Here is an 18,614-nt window from a genome sequence, read left to right as displayed (position 1 = left end):
TGGGATCATTGCGGGGGGCGGAGGGTCTTAGAGCTCTGATAATATAATCCAAGTGTTGGATTCTTTTTTTTTTAAAAAGAAATTTATTTTATTTATTTATTTTGTCTGCATTGGGTCTTCATTGCTGTGCACAGGCTTTCTCTAGTTGTAGTGAGTGGGGGCTACTCTTTGTTGCAGTGCACGGGCTTCTCATTTTGGTGTCTTCTCCTGTTGCGGAGCACGGGCTCTAGGTGAGTGGGCTTCAGTAGTTGTGGTGCGCGGGCTCAGTAGTTGTGGCTCACGGGCTCTAGAGCGCAGGCTCAGTAGTTGTGGTGCATGGGCTTAGTTGCTCCGCGGCATGTGGGATCTTCCCGGACCAGGGGTCGAACCATGTTCCCTGCATTGGCAGGTGGATGCTTAACCACTGCGCTACCAGGGAAGTCCCCAAGTGTTGGCTTCTTATCTTTAAAGCAAAGATGTCAACTGAGATTAAACCCTTTTTATTGGTTGAAAAACCCATGAAAACAACAAGACTGAGAAGGAATGGGATTTTTTTTTATTTTTATTTATTTTTTTTGAAGCTTATGCAGAGCTCAGCAGAGGGTCAGTGTCTGTCTGTCTGTTCTGGCTATTGGAAAAAGCTTACCTAATGTGTCAGGAAGAGAATCCAAAGAAACTATTCTTCTCTCCTCAGGTTTCTGAAAAGCCTGGAATTAAGGATTGAGATATACAGGTTGTTGTTGTTTTAACCTTCCGGGCCAGTATATTTGGAGCATGGTGCCTGGGGGTGGGAATGGGAGTGAGATGTATGAATCCACCTCGTCATTGGGTGTGGGCGCCTTCAGACTTCTCTGGTCATCTGGGAGAAGAGAGAGCTCCAAGTAGCTTCTTTAGCAGAGAATGTAGAGGGCAGAATCCCCAGATCAACTTTGTTTTCCTAAGGGACAGTCTGACAAGGGAAGTTGGGTTTGTGTGTGTTGCACGTGGACTGGAGATGCTCAACTGAGGGATTGTAGACAAGCACAGCCAGGTCCATTCAGGACTCCTTGGTAGCATCCAGAAAGAGGAAGAGTGAAGGTAAGGAAGAAAAAAAAAAAAAAAGAAAAACCAGAAACCCCCTCTTTGAAACCAGCAAAAGGTATATGCCCAGGAGTGATTTATGGGTGTAGAGAGCAGGAACAATAAAAGAATAACTGCTAGCTGTTTATTTTGGAAAAGTATGTGTAGTGAGAGTGGAGGTAGGCCTTATTGTCTCATTACCTTGCTCCAACTTCCATTAGTGATAATAGGATCATATATTCTAGACTCTCCTTGGCTGGCTGCCCTGACATAAATGTTTGAATTCCTTGTTTTGGTATTGTGTATTCTTTTTTTTTTTTAATTTATTAATTTATTATTTATTTATTTTTGGCTGCGCCGGGTCTTAGTTGCAGCATGCAGAATCTTTGTTGCGGCATGCAGACTTCTTAGTTGTGGCATGCAAACTCTTAGTTGCGGCATGCGGGATCTAGTTCCCCGACCAGAGATCGAACCCCGGCCCCCTGCAGTGGGAGCATGGAGTCTTACCCACTGGACCACCAAGGAAGTCCCGGTATTGTGTATTCTTAACAAGAGAGGAAAAGAGAAACAGAATGTTGGGAGCTAAATTATCCTATATGCCTTATTTTGGATGGGATTTATTCTCTTGGGCCCATGGCTATTAAGATTATCTGTTTAGGGGCTTCCCTGGTGGCGCAGTGGTTGAGAGTCCGCCTGCCGATGCAGGGGACACCGGTTCGTGCCCCGGTCCAAGAAGATCCCACGTGCCGCAGAGCGGCTAGGTCCGTGAGCCATGGCCGCTGAGCCTGCGCATCCGTCCGGAGCCTGTGCTCCACAACGGGAGAGGCCACAACAGTGAGAGGCCTGTGTACTGCAAAAAAAAAAAAAAAAAAAAAAAAAAGATTATCTGTTTAGATGATCTGGGTTTCTGATAGTAACTTCTAGACAGCTTTACAATTTGCCCAAGGCGTCTGTTCAGGGGACGGCTAAGTGTATTTTTGATTTGGTGGAGCAAGGTGAATCTTAATCCTGTTTATCTGAGCTCTGGGCCATTTTTGGTGCCGCTGTCATCCAAAGGGCCAGTAGAACTGCTGCATGGTCCCCGTGTTGTATCATTTGATACACATTGACCCAGTGTACCCTCTTGGTGGGGGATTTAGTTCTTAGGGTTACTGCTGCAGAATCCATTTATTCAATTAGACAAATAACAATTGAGCTCCTGCTGTGCGTACTGATTCAGACTTGGGAATGCTCTGTGTGCAGAGCCAGAATGGGATTGATTGAGCAGAACTAGAATGCTAACATTTCTGGGTTTAAAGGGACTTTAGAGCTCATCTAATCCAGGGTCAGCAAGCTTTAAAGGGCCAGAAAGTAAATATGTTTTGTTTAGAGAACCGCATTGGCTTAGGGGGGTCTCTGATGCATATTATTCTTTATTTGCTTCATAACCCTTTAAAAATGTAAAAATCACTCTAAACTGGGGGGGACCATAGGCTGGATTTGGCCCAGGAGTCATAGTTTGCCAACCTCTGATCTAATCCATTTCCCTCATTTTATCAAAGAGGAAACTGAAATGATCCTCCCACTGCGTGCCTGCCCCCTCCCCGTCCCACCCAGGGTCACACAGCTATTTCTTGACACTACTAGATTGGTGACCCTTTGTAAAGAATCCCCAGAGGTTCAGGCCCACATCTCAAAATGCCTAGTAACTTTGCAAATGTATAGTTTTGGTTTTGAGGGAAGTTTGAATCTTAGTTAATTAAGTCATTAGGTGTCTGCCACATTCTAGGCACTGTGTTTGGGACTGAGGATGCGAAGTTAGCATGACAAAGTCCCAGCCCTCAATCAATTTAGTTGCTGGTGCAGGCAGATAAGATGGCAGTGTGGAGAGTAGCATATGGGGACAAGTTGTGGGTGCCACGGGAGCACAGGAAGGCTCTCTTCCCTCAGTATGTGGGATGCTTGTGTGGATGAATGAATGAATCCATACAATGCTTCTCCCACACTTGTATTTTGGAAACCACTACCCAGCCTAAAGGAAGGGGACAGGGACCTGGCTTCCCCTGCACTTGCCTATTTTTCTCTCTGGGGACTGATACCTTGTGCGCATCCTATGTATGCAGAGGTAGGTTATGAGGTTAAAGGAACAAAAGTGAAAAACGACTCAGAGAAAGATGGTTTATTTGTTGTACCAGTTTATCTAAGCAGTGTTACTGAGACATATATAAAATCATATAAGAACAGTCATAGAGCCTTTTAATATTCTAGTGCTGGAAGCAATTTTAGAGGTCCCTTAGCTATACCCTTTCATTTAACAGACAAAGAGTGTGAGGCCCAGAGATGTTAAATTTCTTACTCTGGGTCACAGCTAATTAATAGAATCTTAGGGTTATAAAGGACCTAAAAAGATATCTAGTATAACCACCCAGATAATAATAAATAATAATAATCATAGCCAACATTTACTGAAAGTTTACTGACATGTATAGGACTATATATTATCTCACTTAATTCTGACAGTAACTCAATGTAAGAGATATGATTACTGTCCCCACTTTACAGCTCAGGGAACTAAACTTGAAGAGATTAAATAAATTTGCCCACATTCACCCAGCCAAGTGGTAGAGCCAGGATTCAAGTCCAGGCTCAAGTGCTTAACCTGCTCAGAGCCCTTTACTCCAGCTTGTCTAAGTGTTTGGACTGTGCTTCTCCATTAGCTTATGAGCTCCTTGTGGGCAGGGGCCATGTCCCCTTCATCTCTGTTTCCCCATTCTGGGTTTGGCATGTAAAATTTCCTCAACAGATGTTTTCTCAATGAATGAATCAATGCGTTTGTCAATCAACCCATGCTTTAAGCAGTTAACACTGCTTTAAGCAGTAACAAGTAAATGGGGACTTTAAGCAGTTAACATGCTTTAAGCAGTAACAAGTAAATGGGGACTCTGGCTGAGCCAGACCCATGCCCAGGTCTGCTGATGTCTAGTCCTTCTACCAGACACATATGCTAATATGCAGATGTGGGCCAGGAAAGCCCATCATTCTGCAGCTGTCTTTACAGTGTCAGTGAACAATTTTGAGAATTAATGTGCACAGAATTCTCTTTGAACATCAAAGGTCCCTTGAAGACATGACAGCCTGGTTGTTTTCTCTAATTCGGATGAAGTTTGTGGAGCCACTGGAAGATGCTGTCTGTATGTGGTACCTTCTTCCTTTTGCACAACCATTTTAATTTAAAGTTCTAGTTTCAAACTATAGTCTGAGACATCCTGGGGTTTGTGGGTTAAAGAACTGAGGGATTCTGTAAGAAAAAGTGGGCATGGATTTGGCTTTGAGTCAAATAATGCCTAAAACAAATATTTTTGCTGCATTAAACTTTCAGTTTTGATGGATGAGAACAACAGCTCATTAAAGTTACAGTACCTTGAGACATTTTCTTTCCTTTCTTATATAAATTGAATGTTTTTCTTACCTGACAATGGTAACACATGGGAATGCTTGAATGGAGTTTTCTGAAGTCGAAGACATTTTAATAGATTTGTAGAGATTGTTCTGAAAAATTAATCACTCTATCTAGATTACTATTTTTATGTAAAGAACAGTGTGGGCTTTGTTTGCTGTTCATTGTAGGCAGACGTCCTCTATATGGCACAGGAAAGCCGAGGTCCTTGGACTTCATCTCAGAAAACCATATCCTTTGAACCTAGGCCCCTGGGTTGGTTCATATAAGTCAATACACAGCATTAATAATTGCTGCATATCACTTGGGGGAAAATTCAAATTAAATAAAGGAGGCTTTCATCTGGTTGTGAAAAAACACATTTCCATTATATTGATAAGAATCTTGAGGGATTTTCAGGGGGAAGAGATGTAATACAAGATACTTTTCTCATTTGTAGGCATTTGAGAAATCCCTTAAAATAGAGAAACATTTGATATTTGTTTCTAACACAAAATAATTCAAAGACCTGCCCATGGTTTTTGCCAAAGCTTTTTTTCTTTTCATGCTTTAGCCAACTTGCCACCATTTTTTTTTTTTGCGGTACGCGGGCCTCTCACTGTTGTGGCCTCTCCCGTTGCGGAGCACAGGCTCCAGACGCGCAGGCTCAGCGGCCATGGCTCACGGGCCCAGCCGCTCCGCGGCGTGTGGGATCTTCCTGGACCGGGGCACGAACCCATGTCCCCTGCATCGGCAGGTGACTCTCAACCACTGCACCACCAGGGAAGCCCTTGCCACAATTTTTTTCTGATTATATCAGGGAGAAAACCTCACTTAGGGATTGCTTGCTACTTTTAAACTACAGTACCCCTGATTTACTGCAGTTTCTATCTGTTCTGTCTCCCCCTTCAACAACAGTAGTCTCTATCTGTTTAAAGGGATGGGAGGCAGAGGATGGCAAAAAAAGGATGAGAAGGATCTATTCACTACATAGTGGTGTGCTGGGTTACCAGATAAATATTTAATGTCACCATGTTCTGGAGAGAGGTGGTAATTTTTCTTTCTAACTTTTTGTTTTGAAAAATTTCAAATGAACAGATTAGTGCAAAGAACATTCAAAAACTCTTAGATTTACTAATTGTTAACATTTTGCCGCCTTTGCTTTCTCTCTATATGCAGATTTATGTTTTAGGGGGGCAGACATCGTCATACTTGGTCTCTAAATATTGTCAGTATTTATCACCTAAGTATAAGGATATCCTTCTGCGTAACCACAATACCATTATCATGCCCTAGAAACTTACATTGATTCCCTAATGTTGTCTAATATACAGTCTATATTTAAATCTCACTTTTGATCAGTTACCTTTCACTGCATAATAAATCCTGCCAAAACTTTGTGGCTTAAAACAACTACTATTAATTAATGCTCATAATTCTGTGGGTCAACGGGGTGGTTCTTCTAATGTGGATCAGGCTCAGCTGACCTTGGCTGGGCCCCCTCAGAATCTGGAATCTGTGCTGGATCTGCTAGGGGCTGGCTGGTCTATGTTGCCTCAGTTTGGATGGCTGGTCTTTACTCTAGAGGGTCTCTCAGCCTCCAGCAGTACAGCCCAGACTTATCCACGGCACACAGGCAGATTCTGAGAGAGAGTGGAAGTGTGCAAAGCCTTTTGAGGCTTAGGCTTGGAGCTGGCACAGCATAACTTCTGTTGCAGTCTTTTTGCCAAAGCAAGGCACAAGCTCCTTTTGAAGGGAGGTGCTGCAAAGTCATATTGCTCAAGGGCATGGATACAGGGGAACGAACAAGTGCAGGCATTTTTGCAAGCAATCTGTCACACCCCTATTGTCCAAATAATAGGAATAATATTGTTAATTTTATAATGCTGATAACAGTTAATTGTTTTTAATCCAAGAGCTAATCAAGGACTATGCATTAAATTTAGGTATGTATCTTTAGTTTTTCTCTCTCTCTGTCTCTCTCTGTAAGTCTCTCTTATTTTTTTTATTTTTAAAATTTATTTATTTATTTTTTGGCTGCGTTGGGTCTTTGTTGCTGCGCACGGGCTTTCTCTAGTTGCGGTGAGAGGGGGCTACTCTTCGTTGTGGTGCACGGGCTCTAGGTGCGTGGGCTTCAGTAGTTGTGGCACATGGGCTCAGTAGTTGTGGCACATGGGCTCAGTAGTTGTGGCGCTTGGGCTTAGTTGCTCGGCGGCATGTGGGATCTTCCCGGACCAGGGCTCGAACCCGTGTGCCCTGCATTGGCAGGCAGATTCTTAACCATTGCGCCACCAGGGAAGTCCCCTTTAAGTCTCTTTTAATCTATGATTCTCCCTTCCTCTTTTTTGTGTTTTATGACACTGATATTTTTAAGATCCCAGGCCTGTTTTCTTAAGAATATCTCACAATCCGAATTTGTCTAATTATTTCTCCATGATTATATTCAGGTTAGCCATTTTTGGCAAGAATTCTAAATAGCTGATGTTGTTTACTTCCCACTGCTTCACAAGGGGAGGCACATAATGTTAGTTTACCCCATTATTGGTGATATTCTGTGTAATCACTTGGCTAAGTTAGGGTCTGCAAGATTTTGCAATCCTAAAGGTGCCATTTCCTATAGATAGATTTGTATTAAATCTGAACATTGGGTGCTAAAGTTTTTTCAGTCACATCAACATGTATTTATTAGATACCTACTGTGTATCTAATCTTGAATTTAGTGCTATGGAAAATCTAAAAGAATGGTAAGGAATGTTGACTGTCGGAAGGAATATATAGTTTGAGTTTGAGTTACTCTTTTAAAAACTGAGCAGAGTACAGGAGTGGTGATTCTAAGTTAATGATTGGTTTATAAAAACTTTATTGAAGTATAATGTACATACAGAAAAGTGCATGTATAAGCATATAGCTTGATGGAGTTTTCAAACTGAACATACCAGAGTTACAGTATCCAGGTTAAGAAACAGAATATAAGCATATCTCAGGAAGTCTGATTTTTAACCATAGAGAACTTGTATCAAAATGATGGTTATCTTTTTTTTTTTTTAAAGAAGATGTTGGGGGTAGGAGTTTATTAATTAATTAATTTATTTTTGCTGTGTTGGGTCTTCGTTTCTGTGCGAGGGCTTTCTCTAGTTGCGGCGAGCGGGAGCCACTCTTAATCGCGGCGCGCGGGCCTCTCACTGTCGTGGCCTCTCGTTGCGGAGCACAGGCTCCAGACGCGCAGGCTCAGTAGTTGTGGCTCACGCGCCTAGTTGCTCCGCGGCATGTGGGATCCTCCCAGACCAGGGCTCGAACCCGTGTCCCCTGCATTAGCAGGCAGATTCTCAACCACTGCGCCACTAGGGAAGCCCGGTTTATCTTTTTTAATACTAATTTTTGAGTATTAAAAAATCAGTGTCATTTTGATACTGATTTCAAAATGGTGTTATCTAACTTGATCACTCTGTATTCATCCAGCTTGATTTGGAGTCTCTTTCAGAATATCCATACACCAGTTTCTCCTCCTTGATTCCTGTCCCAGAGCAGAAGGTGACCTCTCCTTTCCCAAGGGTAGCCTTTCCCTATGCCTTCTGTCCCTCCCCTCGTGACTTCCTTGGGTCTGGTCCTCCTTCTATTTCTTCTATCTCCTCCATCTGTCTTTTGTCTCCTGCTCCTTAACCTTCTATACTTGTCAGTGGTCCTTCTGCTTCTCCTCATCAGGCTGCTGTTCTTTCCCTCTCCTTTTTATCCCCAAACTTTTTTTTTTTTTTTTTGCGGCATGCGGGCCTCTCACTGTTGTGGCCTCTGCCGTTGCGGAGCACAGGCTCCGGACGTGTAGGCTCAGCAGCCATGGCTCACGGGCCCAGCCGCTCCGCGGCATGTGGGATCTTCCCGGACCGGGGCACGAACCCCCGTCCCCTGCATCGGCAGGCGGACTCTCAACCACTGTGCCACCAGGGAAGCCCCCCAAACTTCTTAACAGACTGCCTCCTCTTCCTCTTTAACCCATTCATCCAAACGCCTTATGCGACTTGGTTTCTTTCCTCACCATTCTAGTGAAGTTCATCAGCAAACTCCGAGTTACTAAGTTAGCCTTTGTTCTCTTAGATTTCTGCTTCCTTTGGAAGTCTTACTCATCTTTTCTTTGAGACTCTCTCTTCCCTCAGCTTCCATTTATCGTGTGCTCTTTGTCATCTGCCTACCGCTCTGAGTGTCCCTCTAACAGTTTTGACTTAAGAACAACAGTAATTCCAGCTTCTTTTGGTCTGTATGAGAATGACATTTCTTAGTACCTTTTTTCATGGACTATGGGTCATAGTTATCTGCAGTTTGAAGATTGTGGTTCTAAAAGCAAATTCTCAATTAAATCGATGTAAATTCTCTATAACCTTAGTTTCTTGATGCTGTGCCTGGTAGGAAATCAATAAATGTTTGTTGGAATCATTTATTCATTCAATTATTCATTTATATGTTCAAAAATATTTACTAAATGGATTGAATTGTTTGTGAAATTTAACAGTAAGTTACTTTCTTTCAAATTATTGAAATATGGCTTCTTTGTCTTTTTCTTTCAACCTTTATTGAAGTTTGTTTATTTGCTTGGTTGTTTTCCTAATTTGAATAATTACTAGCTATATGACTCTTGGATAAGTTATTTAAGCTCTAGAGTCTGTTTTCTAATTTTTAATACAGGGATAATAAGTGCCTACCTTCTGGGTTGTTGTAAGGATTAAATGGAAAAAATGCACTGAGAACACACAGCATATGCCTAGCATGTAGTAATAGCTTAATGAATATTGGTTATCATTATTATTCTCACTATAATGTGTCAGATGCTGGACTTGGGTCCACACAACAAACATCCTAAATTAGGTATTGTTTTTCTCATTGTTCAAAGAGAGAAACTGAAACTTAGAGGATTTAAATATGTTGCCAGATGTCACAGAATTAATAAATTGCAGATCTAGGATATCTGATTCCATAGCTTGTACCTTTTGCTTACACAAAAAGCCTTTCATCATCTTATATGACACTTAGAAGTAAACTAGGAGTCACTTTACAGTGAATGAAATAAGCTAATATTGTTCTCATTTACCTTCTAGAGGGTAGGAGAGCTCTGCCCTGTTGGGCAAACTCTAGTCCTGAAGGTCAGATTAATAACATTTTATCGTAAAACCATAGAATTCTAGGGTTTAGAAGGATTTTAGGTTTTGAAGGATTTGCCCACCCAATTATTGAATTCTCTAACCATCTAGCCAAGGGGTCATCTGGTTTATTCTTTAACTCTTGCAGTGTCAGGGAAGTCATCATCACCCCAGGGCACCTCATTCCATTTCCCACAGCTCTGACCACGAGACAGCCCTTCCTTATATATAACTGAATTCTGTTCCTAAATCTCCCTTCCATCCATTTGTCCCGGTGTGGCAGTGATGGATGGCCCATGAAGTAAGTGGAATCCCTGTTTCCTAAGGCATTTATTCTCCATTTTCACCCCCAACACCTTTTCTTCCCCATTAAGTAGCTTCAAGCCTTTAATTCACAGCTTTCCCTGAACAAACAACTGGGTCTACTTTTTTTTTTCTTCTTGATGTGATAAGAATAAGAAGCATGCTATCTCATGAGCATTTTGCTTTTTCTCTAGTCTTTCTCATAATACATGGTACTTCCATCTACCCAGTTGTTCAACCTAGAAACCCAGGAGTTTGTTTCCTTCCCCATTCACATACAGTTCATCATCGAGTCTGTTCAGACCTATCTCCAAATGTAAAACCCACCTCTACTGCCATCATCCTGGGCCAAGCCACCATCATCTCTCCCCTGATTCCTAACTCTTGCCCCCTCCCTGCTGTCTGTCCTCCACACAGCAGCCAGAATCATCCCTTTAAAGCACAGATCAGATCGTGTCACTGCTTTAATTAAAACTCTTCTTTGATTTCCCATGGACCTCCCGACAAAATCCAAACTCTCTTCTGTGGTCAGCAAGGCCCTGCCTTATCTCAAATGTTCTTTCTTCCCTGTTGCTCACTCAGCCTTGGTCCCTGGTGTCCTTTATGTTCTTCAGACGTCCCAAGCCTTCTTCTGCAGGCGGTACTTGCCCTCCTAACATATTCCTTCTGCCCGCACTCTTCTTCTAGTTTTGCAAATGCCCGGTTCCTTCTCTTCTTTCAGATCTCAGCTAAAATGCCACTTCTTCAGAGCGGCCTGCCCTGATCACCCAGTTGAGGTCCTAATCTCATCATCTGCACCTCTCTTTCAGATCGCCTGTCTTATCTCCTAATGAGAACGTTAAGTTCTTGGGTAACTGGACCTACATTACACGTTAGCAGTCGGATCTTCTACAAGCGGCACAATAGCTTCCCAGAGAAGGTGCTCAATAGATATCTGAGGAATAAATGCATGGCCTCATGACTGAATGTTGGAGTCCTATTAAAAATGCATTTGAGGGCTTCCCTGGTGGCGCAGTGGTTGAGAGTCCGCCTGCCGACGCAGGGGACGGGGGTTCGTGCCCCGGTCCGGGAGGATCCCACATGCCGTGGAGCGGCTGGGCCCATGAGCCATGGCCGCTGAGCCTGCGCGTCCGGAGCCTGTGCTCCGCAACGGGAAAGGCCACAACAGTGAGAGGCCCGCGTACCGCAAAAAAAAAAACCCCAAAAAACGCATTTGAATCTGAGCTTTGCCACTTTCTGTGTGACTTTTGGCAACTTATGTTACCTCTCTGGGCTTCAGGTGCCTCATCTGTACAATAGCTGTCTTATCTACCTCACAGCATGTTATGAAGATTAATTGAGATAGCGGCTGTGAAGGTACCTGCCGCAGCACCTGGCAGTATTAAGGGTTCAGTCCTCCTCCCAGCCTGGTGCTTAATTCTAAACATGTGGAGAAGAGTTCTATCAAGTTTCAGCCTGATTAATGGAACTGTTTGTGTGGTGTGCCTGTGTGTGCGTGACCCCGTAGCCTGGGTGTAAGATGCCTGTGACTCCCCTCGGGTAACACTTGCCTGCCTGGGAAGACCGTTCCAACCCTGCATATCGGCTGTGATACAGAGTGTTGCTCAGTCAGATAACTCAGAGGTGCCAAGCCCAGGGCCTTCACTGGGCTGCTGAACACAGACTCCCAAATAACGCAATGAGCAGACATGACATTGTGTGGCCCGTCTCTTGCCAGGATGGATCGGGATGCTCTGTCTAGACAGTAGTCTCCCTTGGGAAATCAGAGTTGCTCTAAGAGAAGGCACACGTTCTCCTGTTAGGAATACGAAATAGGCCTGTGAGCCATTGATGGGAGAGGGAGGGGGGTTGCTGTGAGGTGTGTGGGCTTATGGAGAAGAGCCTGCGGAAAGGAGCTGTCGGCTTCTACACGCACAGGTATCACAGGCTACACCGTCACGGTGGTGGCCTTCTCCTTCATACTTGCAGTGTCAACAGAGCCCATGGGAAACAACCCTGTCAGCCTTCCCAGAGCCACGATTCTGTGGATTGCTTGGAGGAATTGAAAGGTGACCCCAGAATGTGAATTACCTGCTGAGAAGCTGGCAGAAGTCTCTATGCAACTTGCTCACTTGGCATGACTGGCCTCTGTGATTCCCATCTGTAGGCTGTAGGGTGACTGGTTTCACATGGGGGTGGGCTCTAGAATTAGATAGACCTGGGTTCAAATCCTGGTGGCGTCATGACCTTGGCCAAGTTACTTAGCATCTAGCCTTAGTTTCCTCATCGAAAATGGGGATAATAATGACCCCTATCTTGTCTGGTTGCTGTGAGGAGTAGATGATATAGTGTGTACAGAAATCTTAGCTTACTTCCAGGCACATAATTTTTTTTATTAAACAGGACAGGTCAGGATTTTGAGTTTATTTATGATGCGCCTCACCCATATTGAACTTTGAGTCTTGGTTCCCCACTTGCCAGCTGTGTGCCTTGGACAAGCTATCTAACTTCTCTGAGTTAGGGGCTTTATCCGTTCAATGCAGTTTATAATTCCCACCTCATAGTCAAGGTGGAATGAGACCAGAGCGCCTGACACGTAGTAAGTGATCAAAATATTCATTTCCTCCCTTCTGGTTCTTGAGTATCCGAAATACTGTCCCTTTAAGCTTGTTAAGATTCCTCACTAGCCTCGTATGCAGCTGTGTTCAGACAGCTTTGGCAGAAAGAAAGAGGCCCTTTTTTTTTTTTTTTTTTTTTAATGACTGTTTCATAATCTGTTGGCTCAGACCTGCTGCTGCCACACCCTGTGCTTCTCAGGGTCCCTTGGTCCTGTTGCAATTAGCGTGTGCCTTGCCTCTCACCTAAATGACCCTGGAAGGTGGCTGCTGTGGAAAGCATTGCTGAATACAAAATGGATCTTCCTCCCTGCTCTTTGGGGCGAAGCTGGCTCAGGGATTCCTAGCAGCAGCGGGAGGGGCTGGTGGGCCTGGAATGCAGTTGGACTTAGTGGCCAGGAGTTTTCTGGTTTTCATTAAAATTCTCTGGCTGTCTTTTGGGATTGCTCCATAGTCATTGGCTATGACTCTGCAACAGAGCCAGTTGTACTGTTCTCTCAGCTACACAGGCCCATCAAATCACAGTGGCCCTGAGGATGAGAGAAGATTGAAGGTGGGGAACAGGCTGGCTAAGGGGTCTCGCTCAGCAGTCTTTGTGATAAGGGACCCCCATCTACAACTGCAGAGCTTGAGTTTCGCAGATTCTTAAGTACCGATGTGGAGATAGACAAAGCTGAGCTGGGAATTGGTAGCAGAGAGAATCCTCTTAGAGCTTACTCCTAATGACAGACTTGCTCTTGAGAGCAGATAAAGGTTTCTTGGCAGCTGTCAGAGGATCCCCAAATGTTTAATGAATGAAATCAGTCTGGTCGAATCATTTTTCTAAGGTGCTGATACTCTCATATGCCCAAGGGATTGGGGTTGGATGTCACTTCTCTGAGGGTGACAGACGGTATTAGAGTAAAGAAGATTCTGTTTTTAAATGTTAATTTGTGGTAGCTGAAGAAATCTCACTTGAGATTGGAACTTGAATCTGAAAATCTAGGTTCAAAATCATGACTTTGCTGTTGACTTGCTCTGTGACCCTGGGCAAGTGACTTCCCTGGGTCTCAGCTTCCCAGTGGGGTTGTAAGGATTAAATGAGATAAACTCTGTTAAACTCTTGGCATATCGTATGTTCACAGTAGATGGTAGATGTTGAGATAAATTGGGCTAGATTTGACCTGTCACTCCAGCTCACCAAGATATATGCCAATTCTGTCATCTAAAACATTTGTTCCATGTCCGTCTCAGCTTTGTGTCTTTTAAGAATTTGAGGCAAATGTGTTCCCTAGGGCAAGCTGAATCTCCTTTCACTGGAAAAATACATCAAAACCATATGATGTTTCCCCATGAGAGGCTTACAATGTTGGATATTTCATCTTCAGGTAACTTAGTAGAAAAAAAAAAGAATTTTTCCTATCCTTCTCGATGGACAGGTTGTGAGAAAGCCATTTTAATTGATCTCGGGTATACATGTCCTTGATGGTCCTCCCAAGAGAGCATCACGGAGGCTCCCATTTGCCTTCAGAGTTAACTCCATTTCCAGTCTTTTCTCCTTTCACTCTTCAAATCCTATGTTCTAGCCACAGTGGACTGCTCACAAAAAGGTAATTCAAATGGAAACTATCATACATACCAAAGAATGCTTTAAATATATATTTACAAGTAAAGAACAATATGGTGAAAATTGTATATCCACCATCTAATTTATCAAATTGGACATTACTGATTCCTTAGAAACTGCTTGTGTACCCTCTATCCCAAAATCACATCTCCCCCCGCTTTTTTTTTTAATTTTTATTTTTTCTTCTTCTCATCAAGGCAATGGTAATCCTGACTCTTGCGTTGAGCATCCCCTTACTTTTCTTTATGGTTTAACCACCCATGTTTGTATTACTAAACTGTACATTGTTTAGTTTTTTTAAAACAAAGGATCAAGTGCAAATCTAACAAACCTGTTGAAAAAGGGCAACATTGCCACTATTAGATCTAAATATAAACCGAACAGACTCAGGTTCATAGTCTGGCAGTAGCTTCCCTGGGGGTTGCAGAGGATCCTGATGGGGAAGTCAGAGGGCAAGGCTGTGAGTGAATCCTTGGAAATACAAGGCTCACCACTCCTGGGGCATCTGGTGGGGCTCAGTGTGGGCCAGACGCTGGACATCCGGTAGGATATGGGCACGGAGAATGGACTGCTATGTCTTTTCTACTTCTGCTTTCTTTGTGGCCCACCTCCAGCTCTCAGCAAGTAGGCCAAAGCAGGCCATCTCTTCTGTGGGGTGAAGTGAATGCCCTCAGTTAATCCAGATGGACAGCATGGAGGGGATGAGCAGATGCTTCATTAGCATATGGTCAAGGTCAATAGTGCCAGAAAGAGTCTGGACCAAGTTTACCCGTCATTCTTGTCAGATTAAAAAGAGAGTATGCAGTACCACCTATGGAATATTCTTACCTAAAAGTTGACCCCTAAATCAATCAAACCTCTAGAGCTAACTTTTTTCAAATTTACTACTTTATTTTAAAATAACAATAACAAATTGAATCGTATGGTAACATAAATAAAAACTCTGTTTGCCAAAACAAAAAGAAATTAGCAAGAATGCCTTGTTTACATTTCTGCAAATTTCTTTTTTTCTTCCAGTTTTATTGAGATGTAACTGACATACAGCACTCTATAAGTTTCATGTATACAGCATACTGATTTGATTTACACATCCCATGAAGTGATTATCATAATAAGTTTTGTGAACATCCATCATCTCGTATAGATACAACACTAAAGAAATAGAAAAAGAATTTTTTGGACTTCCTTGGCAGTCCAGTGGTTAAGACTCTGTGCTTTCCCTGCAGGGGATGTGGGTTTGATCCCTGGTCAGAGAACTGAGATCCTGCATGCTGCATGGCATGGCCAAAAAAAAAAAAGAATTTCTTTTTCTTGTGATGAGAGCTCTTAGGGTTTACTCTTTTATGGTGCCAACTTTGATTTATTAGAGAGGGGAAAGGGTGACAAATTAAATTACACTCTAAGGAAGCAAACAGATGAATTCAGAGTGTTGGACAACTGACTTGGCTTCTGCAACAAGTCAACAGCATGAAAAAAATAGTCATGTGACTTAAGAATCTGAAAAAAATAATAATGTGACTTAAGAATCGTAGCTATATGTAACGCATGAACCTTATCTTGATTCAGATAGTCTGTGTATTAGTTTGCTACAACTGTCATAACAAAATATCACAGACTGGGTAGCTTAAATAACAGAAATTTATTTTCTCAGTGTTTTGGCAACTAGATGCCCAAGATCAAGGTGCTGGCAGGGTTAGTTTCCTCTGAGCCCTCTCTCCTTGGCTGGCAGATGGCCACCCTCTTCCTGCCTCTTCACATGGTCATCCCTCTGCACACAGGTGACCCTGGTGTCTCTCTGTATTTTCTAATCTCTTTTCTTCTTCTTCTTTTTTAAAAACTTATTTTATTGAGGTATAGTTGTTTTACAATGTTGTTAATTTCTGCTATATAGCTAAGTGAGTCAGTTATACGTATATATGTACTTTTTCATATTCTTTTCCATTGATCTCCTTTCTTCTTATAAGGACATCAGTCAGGTTAGATTAGGGCCCACCCTAAAGGCCTTATTTTAGCTTAGTTACCTTTCTCAAACCCCTATTTCCAATTATAGTCACATTCTGAAGTATACCAGCACATAGGGATTCAACATATAAATTTTTTGGGGGGGAGGGCGGATACAGTTCAGCCCACAACAGCCTAAGTATAAAAAGGCATTTTTGAGATGGTGGGGAAATTTTGTTATGGACTGATAAAAAGGAATTATCATTAATTTTTCTAGGCACAATAATAGTAATGTGGTGTTAGAAAATGGTAATGTAGAGATGGATTCTGAAGTATGCAGAGGTGAAATGCTATGATGTGAAATTTGTTTTAAAATATTTAAACAAAGAAAAAAATAGAAAAAAGAGGATAGATTAATTAATAGGCCAAAACGTTCATAATTGTTGAATCTGGGTGATGGGTATCAGGGGCTTACTTTTGAGTATGTTTGAAAATTTTATACTCATATATTTTAAATATTTAGGTCAACAATAGCAAAGAGGGTTTAATGGCAGTGGGGTTGTTGGTGATGACCGTCTTCAACATGTCTGCCCTTTGAGCTGTACTTCTCCAGTCTGGTTGACTTCTTTATGTGGTCCTCTTGGGGTCCTCTGCTGCCTGTCTCTACTAGATCCACTGTTTCTTTTATACAGTTTGGTGAAGGACCTCCTACACAAGCTTCTTAAGAAAAGGTTCATGGAATGTGAATTTCTGAGATCTTATATACCTGAAAATGTCTTTGTTCTATTCTCATACTTGATCGATAGTTTGACTGGGTTCTTAGATTTCATTCTAAGTTGGAAATCATTTTTCTTCAGAATTTTAAAGGCATTGCTCATCGTCTTCTTGTTTTTATTGATGCTGTTGAGAATTACTATCTTGTTATAATTTTTCGTTTTTCTGTTTTCTCTTTCTTGGAAAGTTCTCCTATTCAGATATTGGGCCCCCTGTACTGGTCCTCTAGAATATTCCTAACTTTTCTTTCCTCTTTTCCATGTCTTTATCTTTTGATTTTACTCTCAAGGAGATTTCCTCAGTTTTGTCTTTCAATCTTTTTGTTGAATTTTTAAAATTTCTGCTGTTAAGTTGTCAATTTCTAAAAGTTTTTTTTTGTTGTTGTTGTTCTCTTAGTGTGTCTTTTTTTATAGTGTCCTATTTTTGTTTCATGGGTACAGTTTTATTTCATTTTTGTGAGAATATTAATGGTATTCCCTGCCCCAAACCCCACTCCTCTCCACATAGTAGCTGTTTCCTTCCAGTTGCTTTTATGTGTTTGCTGTGGTCTGTATCTTCATTAGAGACTTCCCCAATATGTCACTCTGAATGTGATCCTTGGTTGTGTTGCTTCTAATTAAGGGCAGGGCGGTTGGATAAAAAAAGCTGTTGAGTGCTCGCTTTGGCAGCACATATACTAAAAAAAAAAGCTGTTGAGACCTTGACATTTTGGTATGTGAAAGATACCACGTAGTGTGTGATTTCGTTTATACGAAATGACCAGAATAGGCAAATCCATAGAGACAGAAAATAGATTAGTAGTTGCCTGAGGCTGGAGAGTAGGGTGACTGCTAACGTTATAGGGTTTTCTTTGCGGTGATGAAAATGTTCTAAAATCGATTGTGGTGATGGTTGTACAACTCTGAATATACTAAACACCGCTGAATTGTACACTTTAAAAAACTGAATCGAGTATGTAAGTTACATGTTAATAAAGCTTAATATTATAGCTTAATAAACCACCCCAGTGGTGATGGTTATACAACTGTGAATATACTAAACACCATTAAATTGTACACCTTTTAAAAGGGTGAAATGAGTTGTGAGTTATATCTTAATAAAACTCTCAAAAACAAAAAAAGCTTTCGGTGGTGTGATGAATTGGGAGATTGGGATTGACATTTATACACTAATATGTATAAAACGGATAACTAATAAGAATCTGCTGTATTAAAAAAAAAGCTTTCAAGAAACCAAATATAGGATGGAGATCATGATCTCTGGGCCTCCCTGTAGCTTGATCTGGGTGGGCTGTTTGCTGGGAGCCCCTGGGACAGCATCTTCAGGTTTTCCCTTGGTTCTGTTCACCCAGGAGGACTCTTCCATCCTCCTAGCAGAATGTGGTCCACTTGACAACGTTCTGGCAGTCAAGAGGAAAGGGCATATGAAAACCTGTTACATTTCACCTTCAGTAGACACAGCGCCCTGTCTTTTTCTGTTCACCTTCAACTGTGCTGGGCATTCCTGGGCCAGAGACACTCTTACTTTTTATTATGGGAAATTTCAAAGATTTACAAAAAGTTGAGAGGATAGTGCAATAATCCCCTACGTTCCTATTACCCAGGTTCACAAATGATCGCTTCATGAACATTTTCCGTTCATCTGTATCCCCCATCCCCTTCCTCAGATTATTTTAAAGCACATACTAGACATTTCTGTTTTATGCTTTCTAGAGACTGAGCCTCCAGAATTTCGTCAGTCGGCGGGGGTGGGAGGTGGAGGTGGTGTCTGGGGCTCTAACTTCTTTTCAGGCAGCTTTCACTGTGGTCTCTATATAA

At 42.2% G+C, this 18,614-nt stretch overlaps 1 protein-coding gene across 2 annotated transcripts in view; it reads left to right on the top strand.

Moving 5' to 3' along the window:
* Positions 1 to 18,614, top strand: part of RAB30 (RAB30, member RAS oncogene family) — an 88,864-nt gene that overhangs the window by 20,612 nt on the left and 49,638 nt on the right. The window contains exon 1 of one of the 2 annotated variants that reach the window (XM_079930335.1): positions 332 to 6,399. The exons of the other annotated variant lie outside the window; for it this stretch is intronic. The gene's annotated coding sequence lies outside the window, so the exon portion shown is untranslated. Of the gene's footprint in view, positions 1 to 331; positions 6,400 to 18,614 lie in introns of those variants that run through there. 2 annotated transcript variants of the gene reach the window in all.

Source organism: Stenella coeruleoalba (genome assembly GCF_951394435.1).
Source record: "Stenella coeruleoalba genome assembly, chromosome: 8".
Taxonomy (NCBI): Eukaryota; Metazoa; Chordata; class Mammalia; order Artiodactyla; family Delphinidae; genus Stenella; species Stenella coeruleoalba.
This window is presented reverse-complemented; position numbering and strand designations above follow the sequence as displayed.